The following is an 18736-nucleotide window of genomic DNA, read 5'->3' as shown; positions in this document are numbered from 1 at the left end:
TATATCGGAGTGAGAATAGTGCATTTCACAACGTTAGTGTCCAATGCCTTCCCAAAATTGCTTTAGTTTGGAGTGTGAATAGTAAGTTTCACCCCTTTTGGATCAAACAGTTTCCCTCAATATGGTTAGAATGGAGTGGGACTAGTAAATGTCAATCAATCAATCAATAAATCAGGGATTTGTAAAGCGCAGCTACTCACCTGTGAGGGTCTCAAGGCAAGGGGGCTGCTGGTACGTCAGATGTGGAAGTTCAGTCAAAGAGTCAGGTCTTGAGGTCCTTCCTGACCTGCCTGAGGTGCAAGGGTGGGTTTCCAGGTCTTGGCGGCAGGGTAGGCGAAGGACCTTCTCCGGCTCTGGTCTTGTGGATTCGTGGGATGAAGGCCAGGGCGAATTAGGCAGAGGGGAGTTGTCTGGCAGGTGTGTGGAAAGATATTTTTGTCCTGTGTCACGGAGAGCCTTGCAGGCATGTGTGAGGAGCTTGAAGGTGTTTCTCTTGCTGATAGGGAACCAGTAGAGTTGTCAGAGGTGTTGTGTCATGTGGATTTGGTGGGAGATATCGAGGGCCGGTCTGGCTGCGGTGTTTAGGACTTTCTGTAGCTTCCTGAGCCTTTTCTGGGTGACGTCAGCATAGTGTGCATTGCCATAGTCAAGTCTACTGTTGATGAGGGTGTGGGTGACCGTCTTTCTGAATTCAGTGGGGAGCCATCTGAAAGACTTTCAAAGCAGGCTGAGCGTGTGGAAACAGGATGATGATACTGTGTACATTTGGCAATTCTTAGAGAACGAGCAGTCCAGTATGATGCAGAGGATGCATGCGTGGCCCGTAGAGTTGGGAGGGGTTCCTAGTGTGGCGGGCCACCAAGAGTCAACCCAGGCTGAGGGGGTGGGTCGCAGGATGAGTATTTTGGTCTTGTCTGACTTGAGCTTGAGGCAGCTCTTCTGCATTCAGATAGCAACTGCCTTCATTCCGTTGTGAAAGTTGGCTCTGGTGAATGTGTGCTTGTTGGTGAGGGAGATGATCAGCTGGGTGTCGTTGGCATAGGAGGCAAGTCTGTGGCTCTGACCATGGCTGTGACTCTCTGCAGCTGATCTCTGTATATTCTGAGAGGAACAGGGGTAGTATAACTCATTGAGTTGGGCCAGTCAGAAAGGAGAGGATTCAGTCCAGTGCCTTGTCGCGGATGCCGGCATCGTGGTTTCGCCCTGGTTAAGGAGGGAGTGGATGTTGTCGGTGGTGGCTAGAACTGCGATCTCGGTGCTGTAATTGTTTCGTAAGCCAGATTGGAAGGTGTCCAAGACATGGTTCACTTCCATGAACTCGGAGAGTTGGGCGCGGATAGCTTTCTCGATGACCTGGGTTGGGAAGTGGGTGGAGGGAGGGTGGTGGTGTGCGGTGGAAATGTTGAAGGTGGGTATACGCAGTGGTGATCGGTCCTTAGGAGTTTGGTGGTGTGGCTGTAGGTGATGTTCCCACTGGTGGAGAAAACGGGGTTGGGCGTGATTCCAGCTGTGTGGGTCGGTGTGGTCACTAGCTGCTTCAGTCTGATGTTGGCAAGATTCTCTAATAGGGAGTCAGTGTTCTGGTCACTTGGGTTGGCCAGGTGGAAGTTGAGGTCTCCGAGTAGGATATATTCAGTGGATGAGAGAGCCTGGGGTCCGATGAGGTTTACGATGGCAGCGGTGATGGGCGGGTGGTGGCCAGCAGGCCTGTAAATGTCGGCGCCCCAGAGGGATTTGTTGAGGTTGGCCTGATCTAAAAGTGGAGGTTTTCCATGGTTGTTGTTGAGTCATTTGAGACCGTGGTCAGTCGGAGGGTGTTTGTCTGAACGAAGGCGATGCATCCTCATGGTTGGTTGTGGGTGATTTTGTAGGTATCGGGGGTGGCAAAGGTGATGTCTGGTCCAGAAATGGGATTGGTCCAGGTATCCACGTAGAAGGCAATGTCGGAAGAGGCAGCATAGAAGATTTACCAGATTTTAGTGGCGTGCTTGTAGAGGGATCGTACAGTGAGGAGGCAAAGGGTCCATGGATCTCCTTTGCCCATGCTATTTGGTAGGAGGTGTGGTGTCCTGAGTTAAGGGCGAGGCGGGTGCTTGCATCATAGTGGTTGAAGGTCAGAGTACCAGAGTCCCTGGACTTGCTCCTTCACAGCTTAGCTCCGTTTGGTAGCTGCTGCTGTCTAACGTTGCTGCTGTCGACCCTGGTCAGGAGTTCGAAGCCCTCCCCGTGGTCTAGTGACATAGCTTCACTGCTCTGCTGCTTGGCTGTCCTTCTGACTCTCCTTCGGTCTTTTTCTTTCTCTTTTATTTTCTCCTGCCTCTTTGCCTCTGCCTTTTTGCTTTTTTCCTTTTGTCTCCTGTTCTGCTCCTTCATCGCCCCTGCCACTGCAATCCCCTGCAGCCCTGCCGCCCTCCAGTGACCCCTCCCGCTCCCACGTTTTCCTGTCTCCCAGCTGTCCAGCCCCCACATAGTACTACTTAATGGTGCCCGCTGCTCCTTCAGAGCGCAGGTCCATCTAGTAGCTGCTGCTATTTACCCCCATTGCTGCTGTTTACCCCGGTCAGGAGTTTGAGGCCCTCCCTGCTGGTCTAAAGGCAGAGCCTCACTGCTATGCTGCTTGACTACCCTTCTGTCTTTCTTTCTATTTTTTCTTTATCTTTTACTTTCTCCTGCTTTGCCTTTTTCTCCTGACTTTTTGCTGTTTCCCTTTTGTCTCCTGCGCTGCTCTTTCGTCACCTCTGCTGCTGGTGTTCCTCGTAGCTCTGCCTCGCTCCAGTAAACGGTTTGGTGCTACAACTCATGGTAAAATTGAGCACTAAACTCGAAATGATAACATTAGTAGACTGAAATAAATAAAAAAAAATGGTTGTGTCCATTATTCCTCCTATTTACTATGAATCAGTAGAAATGTGTAGTTTTGGGGCCCGATTTGGATTTTGGCGGACGGGTTACTCCATAACAACGGTGAGAGATATCCCATCTGCCGAAATATAAATCCCATTATGTCCTATGGGATTTATATTTCGGCAGACGGGATATCCGCCAGCGACAGAGTAACCTGTCCCCCAAGATCAAAATCAGGCCCATAGGCTCGTTGGTATTTATTTCTACTAAAAAGCTAATGAATGGCTGAATGGTTTATTTTTTGTTAAATACTTTTAGCAATTGGTACTTGTTGATGAATGTAATTTTCATTGATTGGGAGTTGGTGTGGAAGACAGTGAAAGTAGTGTGAATATTCAGAGACACATTAGCCCAGAATTATCAAGGTTTTGCTTTGCCCTTGCACCACGCAAGGGAACATAGAGCTAATGAAATGCTTGTCACTGCAGATCTGTAAAGTGGATCTAAAGTAGAAACAAAAATATAGTAGATGAGGACCATTGTCTCCTTGTTGAGCCTGAAATCAGACTCACCGTGCAAGTGTTTTCATTAGCAAGAGCAATAGCTTTAACATCTGTCCATTCTGAGCTCTTTTCCTATTATCAGAATTCCGCACTGCAGAAGAATCCAAATGGGCTGTATGACATGTAGCAGCTTTTCATAAACACCTTTCTGATTGGCATATTGAAAGGCTTAAAAAATCTAGATGAGCTGCTTCATCAGACCACACTACTGAATTTTGAGAACTCAAATCTATACTACTATTATAAAGAAAGAACTTTGAACCTTTGAGGTGGGTAAACTCAGGAACTACAGCACCAATCCAAACACCCGATACATCGTTGTAATTGTCAGGGTCTGCAGATGGACATAGGCTATATAAAAAAATAAAATATACGTTCTTTAAAATATTTACGATTAAAAAAAAGTAGTCCCTTGGAAGTAGCGCCGGCCGCAGATTGCTCTGAAAGCTGTCAAGGAGCGAGCAGTGAAATGGATGCAAATAAACAGGCTGATCTGAACTTCGTGTGGCTTTGCTTTAATTTGGGGCTTCCTGTTTAGACTATATGGATATCGGCTGTTTGCCCAGTCGAGAAGCGAGGCCCACCTTACGAAGGGTTCGTGCAGGCTCTGAGAAGGGGCTTGCAAAGACGGAACGAAGACAAGAGCAGCTCCAATGCAGGTGGTGCTGCCTTGAGCACGAATTCACTGCTGCAAAGCGCAATCTGAGGGCTTACAGCGCTTTACTTTACTCCACTTGGTGAATACTTGGTTTAAATTGCAAGGACTGTTGAGTGGCCCCACTGTGGGAAGAGGGCCAGCGTACTACAAGGCACAGAAGGCTTTGCAATTTAGCCAAACCCACTGTGGCAGGTGCCAGTGATTATATGAGCAGACGCGGCCAAAAACTGCTCTTCCAGCCCTTCGTGAACAATGCCACTGAAGAAAGGATTATTTCCGGAAACGCGTCAGGCTTTACATGTTCAAAGATTGCTCTGAAAGCTGTCAAGGAGCGAGCAGTGAAATGGATGCAAATAAACGTGCTGATCTGAACTTCGTGTGGCTTTGCTTTAATTTGGGGCTTCCTGTTTAGACTTTATGGATATCGGCTGTTTGCCCAGTCGAGAAGCGAGGCCCACCTTACGAAGGGTTTGTGCAGGCTCTGAGAAGGGGCTTGCAAAGACGGAACGAAGACAAGAGCAGCTCCAATGCAGGTGGTGCTGCCTTGAGCACAAATTCACTGCTGCAAAGCGCAATCTGAGGGCTTACAGCGCTTTACTTTACTCCACTTGGTGAATACTTGGTTCAAATTGCAAGGACTGTTGAGTGGCCCCACTGTGGGAAGAGGGCCAGCGTACTACAAGGCACAAAAGGCTTTGCAATTTAGCCACGCCCACTGTGGCAGGTGCCAGTGATTATATGAGCAGACGCGGCCAAAAACTGCTCTTCCAGCCCTTCGTGAACAATGCCTCTGAAGAAAGGATTATTTCCTGAAATGCGTCAGGCTTTACATGTTCAAAGATTGCTCTGAAAGCTGTCAAGGAGCGAGCAGTGAAATGGATGCAAATAAAAGTTCTGATCTGAACTTCGTGTGGCTTTGCTTTAAGTTGGGGCTTCCTGTTTAGACTTTATATATATATATATATATATATATATATATATATATATATATATATCCACAAAATCGGCTCAATTGCCCAGTCCAATGGCGCTCTGATATCGGTGCACGGCTCCCAAGCAGAGCCCCGCTTGTATATATTGCACAAATCCTCTTTGAAAAAAGAAAGAAGAACGAGTCGGCACTCACAGAGTATCTATCCCAATCCTTTTATTCTTTTGTGATCACAGCCAGCATAGTAAACAGCAACCAACGCGTTTCGCAACAAACAGTTGCTTGCTCACGGTCAAACCCATAAAGTGTTAGTCCCACCTATATCAGACGGACTCACCAACAATTCCCTGTATGTGATCACACTTCCTGTTACCTGCACAGGAAGTTGGATGGGACTTGTAGTTTTTCCCATTTTTAAGGTGAAATAACATTAGTATCGTGAGGGAACTCAGATTCATGGTAGTAGTTTGATTCGTGATCCATATGGATACATACCAAGCCATATATCTACCCAAAGGTTGATTTACATTAGTGGCATAATTAATTGTAATTTGTAGCTAATACTTAATCCATGCAATGCCAAAAATTTCTTTCCTTTTTGGCATTGCATGGATTAAGTATTAGCTACAAATTACAATTAATTATGCCACTAATGTAAATATTGTGCATATTGCAATGATTGAAATGCCCACTGGAGGGCGATAATTTTTGGTTTAGAATATACCGCGCTATTAGTTAAAAAATGTGGGGTTACATGTATATGAAACATAGGGGAGTGTTTCAACCTTTGGGTAGATATATGGCTTGGTATGTATCCATATGGATCACGAATCAAACTACTACCATGAATCTGAGTTCCCTCACAATACTAATGTTATTTCACCTTAAAAATGGGAAAAACTACAAGTCCCATCCAACTTCCTGTGCAGATAACAGGAAGTGTGATCACATACAGGGAATTGTTGGTGAGTCCGTCTGATATAGGTGGGACTAACACTTTATGGGTTTGACCGTGAGCAAGCAACTGTTTGTTGCGAAACGCGTTGGTTGCTGTTTACTATGCTGGCTGTGATCACAAAAGAATAAAAGGATTGGGATAGATACTCTGTGAGTGCCGACTCGTTCTTCTTTTTTCATATATATATATATATATATATATATATATATATATATATATATGTATACATATATATATATATATACTACTATTATAAAGAGAGAACTTTGAACCTTTGAGGCGGGTAAACTCAGGAACCACAGCACCAATCTGAACACCAGATACATCGTTGTAATTGTCAGGGTCTGCAGATGGACATAGGCTATATAAAAAAATAAAATATACGTTCTTTAAAATATTTACGATTAAAAAAAAAGTAGTCCCTTGGAAGTAGCGCCGGCCGCGACGTGCGTGCTGACATCAGGTGGGCGGGGAGGAGCGGCGTACAGGAGCGCGAGGAGGAACGGCGGCGGACATGAGAGCGGGGAGAAGCGGCGGACAGGCGGGGAGGAGAGGTGAGGAGAGGCGGACAGGCGGTGAGGAGCGGCGGACAGGCGGGGAGGAGCGGCGGCTGAGGTAGGTGAAGCGGCCCGTGTGCGGCTCATTGGGGGCCTTGAAAGTGGCGGGTGCGCTCCGGGGGACCCACGGACAACGTCGGGGCGGACGGGGGCCCTGAAGCCTGAGACAACGTCGGGGCGGGCGGGGGCCCAGAAGCCTGATTGCTCCCGGACAACGTCTGGACGGGCTGCTAGTATATTGATAACCGCGCGTCCACTACATCATGCCTCACATAGTAATTAGCACCTATGTAATATCCAAATAGGTATTAAAGCAACTTTAATTAGGAAAGCCCATTATCTGTTTTCATGCTTTAAAAGAATTGATAAAATTCCCACACATTTTGCAATAAAAATCATCATGTTGAGGTCCTGTGTGTTCTTTCTAAGGAAGTCCAGCACATCAAATGTAAGCAATTTGAGAAGCAGGAATTGCTTCAACCATCACACGTATAATAATACTACCACTAAGTGATGCACAAAACCAAAAGACAAAGCCCTTACTGGAAACCATTCAAAGAACTTGTGTTGAATATCACCAGGCTGTTGATAGCTGTGTGAGGCTGAAGGTAAGAAAATTAGATATTAGGAGTATATGAGCCATTCCCAGGTATTATGTCTCAAATCTTATCTGGTCTAAATAAACATGGGCTCAACCCTTGGTAGCAATAGCATAGAGGAGACAGGTTTAACATAAGGAAATATATAAAGTATTAAGCAGTATCAAAACAATTTAAAACGTGGTGTTCGGGCAAAATATTGAAAACCAATACACTGATACAAAAATATTGTTTCGAGAATGTTGGATTGTCAATAATATTGTCGAGAGGATTATCGAAGGCAAAGATATAGTTTTTTGTGTTGTTTTTAATTTCTCTGTTAAAAATATCGATGTACAAATTATTATTGTATGTAATATTCGTAAGAGTAATTACTATGTAATTTATTGCAGCAGTGTGTTTGTATATGTGTATTTTTTGTGTTTTTAGTTAGACAGTTTTTTAGTTATGAAATTGTTTAAATAATTTTTTTTGTTGTATTAACTTATATAAGTAATTTTTTAATAAATGTTTTTGGTAGTGGGATATTGGGTTTTTAGGGGATAAGGGTGGGGAGATTTTAAAAAATATATGTTTTAGTTTAAATTCAAAGTAAGTAATTTAATTTTGTTATGTAAATCTGTTTAATTTATTTTAATTTGGTGTTAAATAAAATATGTATTAATGGTTTTAAAAATATTCTAACATTTTAAAACATATTAATAGATTTTTATTTAAGTAGAATATTTAGAAAATAGTTATGTTAAAATATAAAACTAAAACTTCTAATATTTAAAAATGGATAATGTTTTACATTTTCTAGATTTATAATTTACATTTCAATTAATTGTTTAAAAAAATGTAAACTATGAAATATATGTAAATATTTTGTAATGCATGTTTGTTTCTGGATGCTAATAAATATTTTTAGGAATATACATATTTAACAGTCCTTAAAAATACATTTTATATATTACATTTTAAATATGGATATCAAGGTTTGCAGTTTATAATAATGTGTATTTAGATAACAGTTTAGTTAATTTTATATAAAAATATGTGTGATTAAGGAACATTGATTGTGTATGTAAAAGTTTAATTTGTATTACCTTGAATAAAATGTTTTATTTGGTGGTGGATATTGTAAATTTGATATCTTTAGCCTCTAACATCTTCTTCAAATAGCCTTAGATTGGAGTGGGGATAGTAAATGTCACCCTTTAGTGTCCAACACCTTTCCCGAGTATTGTATTGGAATGGTAATTGTAAATGTCACTCATTTAGTGTCCATCACCTTCCCCCAATATGGGTATATCGGAGTGAGAATAGTGCATTTCACAATGTTAGTGTCCAATGCCTTCCCAAAATTGCTTTAGTTTGGAGTGTGAATAGTAAGTTTCACCCCTTTTGGATCAAACAGTTTCCCTTAATATGGTTAGAATGGAGTGGGACTAGTAAATGTCAATCAATCAATCAATAAATCAGGGATTTGTAAAGCGCAGCTACTCACCTGTGAGGGTCTCAAGGCACGGGGGCTGCTGGTACGTCAGATGTGGAGGTTCAGTCAAAGAGTCAGGTCTTGAGGTCCTTCCTGACCTGCCTGAGGTGCAAGGGTGGGTTTCCAGGTCTTGGCGGCAGGGTAGGCAAAGGACCTCCTCCAGCTCTGGTCTTGTGGATTCGTGGGATGGAGGCCAGGGCGAATTAGGCAGAGGGGAGTTGTCTGGCAGGTGTGTGGAAAGATATTTTTGTCCTGTGTCACGGAGAGCCTTGCAGGCATGTGTGAGGAGCTTGAAGGTGTTTCTCTTGCTGATAGGGAACCAGTAGAGTTGTCAGAGGTGTTGTGTCATGTGGCTGTGGTGGGAGATGTCGAGGACCGGTGTGGCTTCGGTGTTTAGGACTTTCTGTAGCTTCCTGAGCCTTTTCTGGGTGACGTCAGCATAGTGTGCATTGCCATAGTCAAGTCTACTGTTGATGAGGGTGTGGGTGACCGTCTTTCTGAATTCAGTGGGGAGCCATCTGAAAGACTTTCAAAGCAGGCTGAGCGTGTGGAAACAGGATGAGGATACTGTGTTGATTTGGCAATTCTTAGAGAACGAGCAGTCCAGTATGATGCAGAGGATGCATGCGTGGCCCGTAGAGTTGGGAGGGGTTCCTAGTGTGGCGGGCCACCAGGAGTCAACCCAGGCTGAGGGGGTGGGTCGCAGGATGAGTATTTTGGTCTTGTCTGACTTGAGCTTGAGGCAGCTCTTCTGCATTCAGATAGCAACTGCCTTCATTCCATTGTGAAAGTTGGCTCTTGGTGGATGTGTGCTTGTTGGTGAGGGGGATGATCAGCTGGGTGTCGTTGGCGTAGGAGACAAGTCTGTGGCTCTGACCATGGCTGTGACTCTCTGTAGCTGATCTCTGTAGGTTCTGAGAGGAACGGGGGTAGTGTAACTCATTGAGTTGGGCCAGTCAGAAAGGAGAGGTTTCAGTCCAGTGCCTTGTCGCGGATGCCGGCATCGTGGTTTCGCACTGGTTAAGGAGGGAGTGGATGTTGTCGGTGGTGGCTAGAACTGCGATCTCGGTGCTGTAATTGTTTCGTAAGCCAGATTGGAAGGTGTCCAAGACATGGTTCACTTCGATGAACTCGGAGAGGTGGGCGCGGATAGCTTTCTCGATGACCTGGGTTGGGAAGTGGGTGGAGGGAGGGTGGTGGTGTGCGGTGGAAATGTTGAAGGTGGGTATACACAGTGGTGATCGGTCCTTAGGAGTTTGGTGGTGTGGCTGTAGGTGATGTTCCCACTGGTGGAGAAAACGGGGTTGAGCGTGATTCCAGCTGTGTGGGTCGGTGTGGTCACTAGCTGCTTCAGTCTGATGTTGGCAAGATTCTCTAATAGGGAGTCAGTGTTCTGGTCACTTGGGTTGGCCAGGTGGAAGTTGAGGTCTCCGAATAGGATATATTCAGTGGATGAGAGAGCCTGGGGTCCGATGAGGTTTACGATGGCAGCCGTAAAGGGCGGGTGGTGGCCAGCAGGCCTGTAAATGTCGGCGCCACAGAGGGATTTGTTGAGGTTGGCCTGATCTAAAAGTGGATGTGTTCCATGGTTGCTGTTGAGTCATTTGAGGCCGTGGTCAGTCGGAGGGTGTTTGTCTGAACGAAGGCGATGCATCCTCATGGTTGGTTGTGGGTGATTTTGTAGGTATCGGGGGTGGGAAAGGTGATGTCTGGTCCAGAAATGGGATTGCTCCAGGTATCCACGTAGAAGGCAATGTCGGAAGAGGCAGCATAGAAGATTTACCAGATTTTAGTGGGGTGCTTGTAGAGGGATCGTACAGTGAGGAGGCGAAGGGTCCATGGATCTCCTTTGCCCATGCTATTTGGTAGGAGGTGTGGTGTCCTGAGTTAAGGGCGAGGCGGGTGCTTGCATCATAGTGGTTGAAGGTCAGAGTACCAGAGTCCCTGGCACTGGGTGCTATTCTGGCACGGACAGGCACAAACGGGCTGCAAGCGGCCACCATTAAGTAGGGCTACGGGGAGGTCTGGACAGCTGTGAGGCAGGAAGGGTCACTGGAGGGAGGCAGAGCCACGAGGAACACCAGCAGCAGGGGTGACGAAAGAGCAGAGCAGGAGACAAAAGGGAAACAGCAAAAAGGCAGGAGGAAAAGGCAAAGCAGGAGAAAATAAAAGATAAAGAAAAAATAGAAAGAACGACAGAAGGGTAGTCAAGCAGCATAGCAGTGAGGCTCTGCCTTTAGACCAGCAGGGAGGGCCTCAAACTCCTGACCGGGGTAAACAGCAGCAATGGGGGTAAATAGCAGCAGCTACTAGATGGAGCTGCGCTTTGAAGGAGCAGCGGGCCCCATTAAGTAGTGCTATGTGGGGGCTGGACAGCTGGGAGACAGGAAAACGTGGGAGCGGGAGGGGTCACTGGAGGACGACAGGGCTGCAGGGGATTGCAGTGGCAGGGGCGATGAAGGAGCAGAACAGGAGACAAAAGGAAAGGAAAAAAGCAAAAAGGCAGAGGCAAAGAGGCAGGAGAAAATAAAAGAGAAAGAAAAAGACAGAAGGAGAGTCAGAAGGACAGCCAAGCAGCAGAGCAGTGAAGCTATGTCATTAGACCACGGGGAGGGCTTCGAACTCCTGACCAGGGTCAGCAGCAGCAACGTTAGACAGCAGCAGCTACCAAACGGAGCTAAGCTGTGAAGGAGCAAGTCCACAAAAAGATTAGTGGACTGCCCTCACGTCACCCCTTTAGTGCCCAGCACCTTGTCCAAAGTGCTTTAGATTGGAGTAGGAATAGTAAATGTAACCCCTTTAGTTTCCCATACCATCCCCCAATGGGGTTAGATTGGAGTTGGATTAGTGAATTTTAACCCTTTAGTGTCCAACATCTTCCTCAAAATAGTTTAGGTTGGAGTGGGAATAGTAAATGCCACCCCTTTAGTGTCCAACACCTTCCTCCAATATGGTTAGATTGGAGTTCTATAATTTATTTTAGAGTGTGATAATTTAATTTTACAATTTTATCGAAAAACATTTCTTTTATGTTTATTTTTCTGATGTAGAAATGCTTTGTGTTATTTTATTATTATTACGGTTGAGTAGCGGTATGAAAAATAGACGTCAAACGTTTCTATTTTTATGTTTGCAATTTTTAGTTATTGAATATTTTTTCATTTTTAATCATATGTACTAAAACAATCAAATACATAACACATTTTCACATTGTTATTTATTAACAAAAACACGTAAATGCATTTTTAATGAACATTGTACATTGTATAATTGCAGCTTTTTTCCATTGTTTAACACATTTTTAACATTTCATTAATGTGTATATACATACTTTTAACATTAGTTTTACATATGTTTTATTAGTATATATTGAATAATTGTATATATGTTATACTATTATTTATTTTATACCCCACCATTTTTTCATATTTATAATTGTTGAATATGTTTTACATGTTTAATACTTTTAAAACATTTTGTAACTTTTTATCAACATTTTTATAATATTTCTAATTCATTTCTAAGGGGAGTTGAATTTAGTTTCACATAGTGGCCATTATTTGTACCTCTCCCTTCTATTTGCAATCAATTTGTGCTATTTTTAGCCTATTTTTCCGGAATCCGGTCGCAATAAGGTGCTACCTTTCATTGGAACGGGTAAGTCCTATCCTAAGTATTTTTTAAGGGTTTTGATAATGGGGGAACTTAGGAAGGAGGACTAGATGTCAGCTATAGTGTTGCTTGTGGGTTTTTGTATCTGTATATGTATAACTGATACTCTTTTTCAGTAGGTTATAGATTTGCATTTATGTACACTATTTTAGTAAGGTTTCACTATTTTATGTTAATTTGTGTGATGTTAGCTATGTTTTGAGGACTAATTGTTATGTATATGCATTTATGTTATGTATATATTTTTTAGGGAAAGCCATTTGTTGACTCATGCCCACAAGGCCCACCACGACCTAGGACCAGCAGACATCAACCACCGCTTGAGCTCTACAAATATGAATTGATTGGTTGACTGATAATGTGTTTTGCAGGGTTTTTTTTAATATACTTAAACAGGTTTTTGTCAATGACCATGGGTATTTGAAGTTTAGTTTGTTTAAAGGAAATCAGTTTTGGTTTATATTAAACCAATATTTTCTACTTTGATTTCCTTTTTTCAGGTTACAGGGGTGTTTCTTTTTTTAACAGTTTTTTGGGGGGTTTATGGACCCTAGAAACTTTGGATCACTTCAAGGGATATCTATTGGATCTGTTATATTTTTGCATTTTTGTGGGGAGATTTTTGGATATTAATTACCTCATTTTTGCTGTACATCTGGGGGTGGTTGTGCTCTCTTGCACAAATTACAACATCTTCTTTTGTAGTTAGCATGCATTAGAATAATATTTAGTACATTTCAAGTTTATATTTCCTGAGGATGCACTTTCTTGTAGGTATAGACCATGTGATTTAAAAACTGATTTCCTTTCTGTAAAGTGATAAATGTGCCAGCCTCTGTCATTGTGTCTGGAAATAGTGTAATAGTATAAATATTATATTTTATCTTTGGCACGTTTATTAATAATATGTAACGAAATGCACCTACTTCTATTTAGTATACTTATATATATGTTCTGTTTAGATGTCTAGAGCTCTTCCGTTGGGATTATTCTATTGTGGAGCAGGTGCTTTCATTTCTGTTCAAAGAAAAACAATGTAAATGTCATTTTAAATATTAATTTTTTGGTAGTTTATCGAGGTTGAAGTAGTTAGGTTTATTTTTTGCGCATTATTTTGGTGAGTTTATACTCTTTTATTAATTTATGGATACTTATGTTTTTAATTCTTTTTACTGGTTTGTTATAGTTAATATTTTCTGCCAGTTTATTGGTTTCCAAGTCGTAAATGTTTTCTTTTAGGAAGCCTATGTAAAGAGATAGCAGTTGAAGAGTGTGTAACATTTATTTGCTATTTTATGCTTTCAACCCCTTTGCTGCTATGCCTTTTCCAACCTGTACTAAGCCTTTTTTTGGCTATTTGGGGTAGTTTGCGCTTAGGCCCCTGTAACATTTTGACCACATAAGGTATCCAATGTAAAATGTGCGTCTTTTTCTTTCAACATGATGGGGATTTTAAAGGTACCCAGGGTTTGTTGAATTTTAAAATGGGAACAAAGTGCTGCAGATGAAAGCATGTGGTTGTTTCCCTGCAAATGGTATCAACAAAGGGATTGTGATGCTGAAATCACAATGTTCCCAGCTTGCAGGGATTGACAGACTTTTGTCAGAAAACCAATTTTATTTACACAGTTTCGGCATTTTACTGGGACATAGCCTATTTTTGCTATTTTTTCTGCTTTCAACATCCTTCCAATTAATGGTAAAAATGGGTATGAAAGCAATGATGGATCCTGGAAAGCTACACATTTATGAAAAGTAGACAGAATTCTGAATTCATAAAGAGAACATTTGAGTAGATCCTGTAAGGTTTTGTTATAGAAACTAAAAGTTGAAAATAGGAAAATTTGAAAATGAGTTGAAAAAAACAACCATTGGTGCCAACGTTTTCACCTGTAACTTCTTCTAAGTATGACAGATTATTTGAAACCATATACCGTTACATCGGCCGGACCCTTCTGGTTGTGGGGATATATAGGTCTTGTAGGTTCACCAAGAACCCGAAGAACCCAGAGCCAATAACTGAGCTGTGTCTTGCAATGGTTTTTTATTGAGGACTTGGCATAGAGCCGTTCATTTCGGAAAATATTAAAAGTGAACAATCGGTATGAAAGACCCCTATGTATTTCTGAAATGGAAAAAAAATATAGAGTTTAGAAACAGTAGCTATTTGCACATCTCTGAAATTGTGGGTACCCATACCAGCATGTGAATTACAGGACATTTTTCAAAGGGACTTATTTTTTACACATCGACTTTCATTTGGAAGACAGAAATGCATCAAAAGTCAATAGGTAATAACAGTTGCTCTACAATTCGGTGTCGTCCCAAAGTCTTACGATAAAAATGATGCCTCACTTGTGTGTGTGGGCCTAGTGTCCGCGACAGGAAATGGCCCAAAACGCAACATGGACACACCACATTTTTACAGTGAAAACTGACCCATTTTTTGCAAAGTGCCTAGCTGTGGATTTTGAACCCTAACTCTGCTGGCAGCTATGAAAAACTAGCAAACCAATACATTTTTGAAAACTAGACACCCAGTGGAATCCAGGATGGGGTGACTTGTCTGGCTCTCACCAGGCTCTGTTACCCAGAATCCCTTGCCAACCTCAAACATTGTCAAAAAAACATATTTTCCTCACAAATCTGTGATGGAAAGTTCTGGAATCTGTGTGGATTCACAAAATTCTACCCACCCAGCATTCTAAAAAGGCTCCTGATAAGAATGGTACCTAACTCATGTGGGTTGGCCAAGTTCCCACGGCAGGGAAGGGCCCAAAACATACTGTGGAGACATCGCAATTACCTATCACAAAACAACCTGCTTTTGCAAGGGGGGGTCACCTGGGTTTTGGCCCCGGGCTCGGTGGCCATCTAGGGAAACCTACCAAAATCATACACTTCTGAAAACTAGACACCCAGTGGAGTACAGGTAGAAATGTCTTGCATTGACTCCCTCTCAAAGTTTTCCTACTCAGCATCCCTGCAAACCTCAAATTTAGCTGACATTTTTTTTTTCAAATTTCTGTGTGGGAAAGTTGTGGGATCACTGGGCTGACACTAATGTTTTACCACCCAACGTTCCCTCAGGTCTTCTGATAACAATGGTACTTCACTCGTGTGGGTGGCCCTAATACCGGCGACAGGCAAGTGCCCAAAAACTATTGAGGAGACATCACAATTACCTATCACCAAACAACCTGGTTTTGCAAGGTGGTCACCTGGGTTTTTGGCCCCAGGCTCAGCGGCCATCTAGGGAAATCTCCCAAACCCACATATTTATGAAAAATAGATACCCAGTGGAACGGGGGAGATATGGCTTGCATGGACTCCCCCCAACGTTTTCCTACCCAGAATACCCTGCAAACCTCAAATTTAGCTGAAAAAAGCACTTTTTTCTCAGGTTTCTGTGTGGGAAAATTGTGGGATCACTGGGCTGACACAATTTTCCTATAACCCAGCATTCCCCCATGTCTCCTGATAACAATTACACCTCACTCGTGTGGGTTGCTCAAGTACCTGTGACAGGTAAGGGCCCAAAACGTATTGAGAAGACTTCAAAATTACCTATCACAAAACGACCTGGTTTTGCAAGGGGGGCACCTGGGTTTGTGGCCCCGGGATCGGCGGCTGTCAAGGGAAACCTACTAAACCCACACATTTCTGAAAACTGGACAACCGGGGAGTCCAGGGAGGTATGGCTTGTGTGGATCCCCCAGAGTTTTCGTACCCAAAATCCCTTGCAAACCTCAAATTTTTCTTAAAAAACAAATTTGCCACATATTTGTGTATGGGATCGTCGTGCCTGCACAAATGTCCTACCACACTGCTTTCCCCTTAGTCTCCAAAGTAAAATTATACCTCACTTGTGGGTGTCCAATGCAGAATTGGTTAAAGAAATATATATTTCTAAATGTAGAGCTTAGAATTCTCTGTACTATACTCTTAATCCTTATGTTTTGTCTCTTCCTAGTCACAGGCCCTTGTTCCACCCACACAAGTGAGGCATGATTTTACTCAGGAGACTTAGGGGAACACTGTGTGGTAGGACATTTACCTTCTTAGGGGGCAGGGTGGGGCATTGGGATGCCCATTCTGGGCAGCCCCCGCCTCAGCGTATAAAAATAATCCCTGGCGTCTATGTAAATGTAATGTAAATGTACAGGGATTTATATAGCGCAAATCACTGAGCGGTTTCTAAGCGCTTGCTTAGGGAACCCGTCCTGGTATTCCCCTGTGAGATAACCCCGGCAGGGTATCCGCAAGGTGAAAGCCAGGCATCCCGCCGCGAGGGGCCGTTGTGGAGATTAAGCAAGCTATTGCCCAGAGTCGCAGAGTGTGAACCCGTGAATCGAGTAGGCACCGGAGCGAGAATTGTCGAGTCCATGGACATTTTAGGACTCACGACCCCGCCGAGCCGGGAATTGAACCCTGGTCCCGGGCTGACCTCTGCTTCCAGGTCTGCCTCCTCTAACCAGTGAGCCACACTTCTCCACCTGGGACTAGAAAGACTATCAGTGGCAAAAATGTATTGGGGGAGCAAAGGCCCTTGCCCAATGGGCTGCTCTCCCTCCCTGGTGCTAGTGGGTGGATACCTACTTGGGGATAGCCCTCCTGGGGTGATTTCCAAGTAGGGATCCACTAGGGAAGGGTACCATTGGAAAGGGGAGATTCTCCCCTATTTAACAATACCCCTCCCATGAGTTTCATTGCTTGGGGGCTGAGATAGCCCCACAAGCACTGAAACTGTTTAGTTTTCGTTGTAATGACGACAGCACGCCATGTGCGTGATCGTCATTACAAGGAAAACTAAAACCATTCTTTGCTGCAGAGGGATTTTTTGCAAGTGTGCTAATGATGGAGTGGGCCCGTCATGAGCACACTTGCACTTGTGCTCATGACAAAACTATATTTTAGATATACTTTTTTGTTGGGGTAAATGGTAAATATTTTGTCGATGTAATATATTTGTATTTAATTTAAATATGTGCATCACAATCTTTTTAAACATTGTTATCTATTTATTAATGATTATTTAATTATTTTAGCAATAATATTGTAGTCGATATTGTTAAAGCTGATATTTGTGATATATTCTATATTTATTTAAAGGAAACAGTATTTTTGTTTCCGATATTTATGTTTTCGATATAGGTAATAATCGATATTTTTGACAAAGACATTTCTGTTCCCAGTATTTGTGCTTTTTATAGTTAAGCAGAGGAAGTTGATATTTTTGTGGTTTTATATTATATGCATCAAGATTGTTATTATATCAGTTATTCACACAAAGATGATTACAATCCAAGAAAGGGTTCCGGAGATATGAGTTTTCAAAATGCACCATGCAAAACTAAAGCTCTAATCAGAAGTCACTGTTTGCCATTGACTCAGACCTTAGAGTGATTTAAGGCCCATCACAATGGAACAAATGCCGGTTAGACCAGGCGTGTCATATCGGCCACAGTTTTTACCTTCTGACCTAAGGGCCGATTTGGATGCCAGCCATTCGGGAGTTTACGTGAGCTATTGCCCAGAGTTACAAGATGATGAGCTGATCTGCCGCCAGCGCCGAGGATTGAATTGTGAGTGCTGTGCTCCGGAGTCAGCTGCTCTGGCTGTTACACCACACATCTCCCTCTTTTATCAGAGATGGGGATACCTCAAGGCATTGAATAAGGTATGGGGGCCTGGCATGACTACAGGGGTCTGTGATGAGAGATTGACCTGCTAAAAGGGAAAAGTATGAATGGGGCACTCTTGGTGTGCTGGGGTAGGGAAATATTTATGAATGTAAATGGACAGTAAAAGTGCAGTTGATCAATGCCTTGACAATGTACAAATGTCATAATGATGTATGTCATGTATCAATCTGTCCTTACCTCCTACATGAGCTGTATGATGAGCACAGTTTGAATAAAAAGAGTTTAAAATGAAAATAATCGTCATCCAGGCTTGAGGCCTGATTAAGAATTTGGTAGACAGCGTTATTCATCACAAATGTGATGGAGTACCCTGTCTATCAAACCTTTTGTCTGCTTGCCCTATTATGAGTTGGGTGGATTGCCAGCTGCCCTGTTAGCGATGTCAACAGAAAGCTTTCTCCAATGTCCAGGTGGAGTAGGGCCACCAGAGAAAGGGCATTGCACCGTCCACCCTATTTAGGGGGAACTGTGTGTGATCCTTTTTTTCTGTCTGGCACCACCAAATAGAACCTTCCGGTGAGGTGTAGTAAAAAAAAAAATATATATGACTCCCAAACCCAGGGAAAGTACCCCAAAATTCCACGGACTCGACAATTCTCGCTCCGGTGCCTACTCGACTCACGGGGTCACACTCTGCGACTCTCGGCAATAGCTTGCTTAATCTCCACTACGGCCCCTCGTGGCAGGATGCCTGGCTTTCACCTTGTGAATACCCTGCCGGGGTATCTCACAGGGGAATACCAGGACGGGTTCCCTAAGCAAGCGCCTTGAG

This window comes from Lissotriton helveticus, chromosome 2_2 (genome assembly GCF_964261635.1).
Source record: "Lissotriton helveticus chromosome 2_2, aLisHel1.1, whole genome shotgun sequence".
Taxonomy (NCBI): domain Eukaryota; kingdom Metazoa; phylum Chordata; class Amphibia; order Caudata; family Salamandridae; genus Lissotriton; species Lissotriton helveticus.
The sequence above is the reverse complement of the archived record's forward strand: the minus strand, read 5'-3'. Positions refer to the sequence as shown.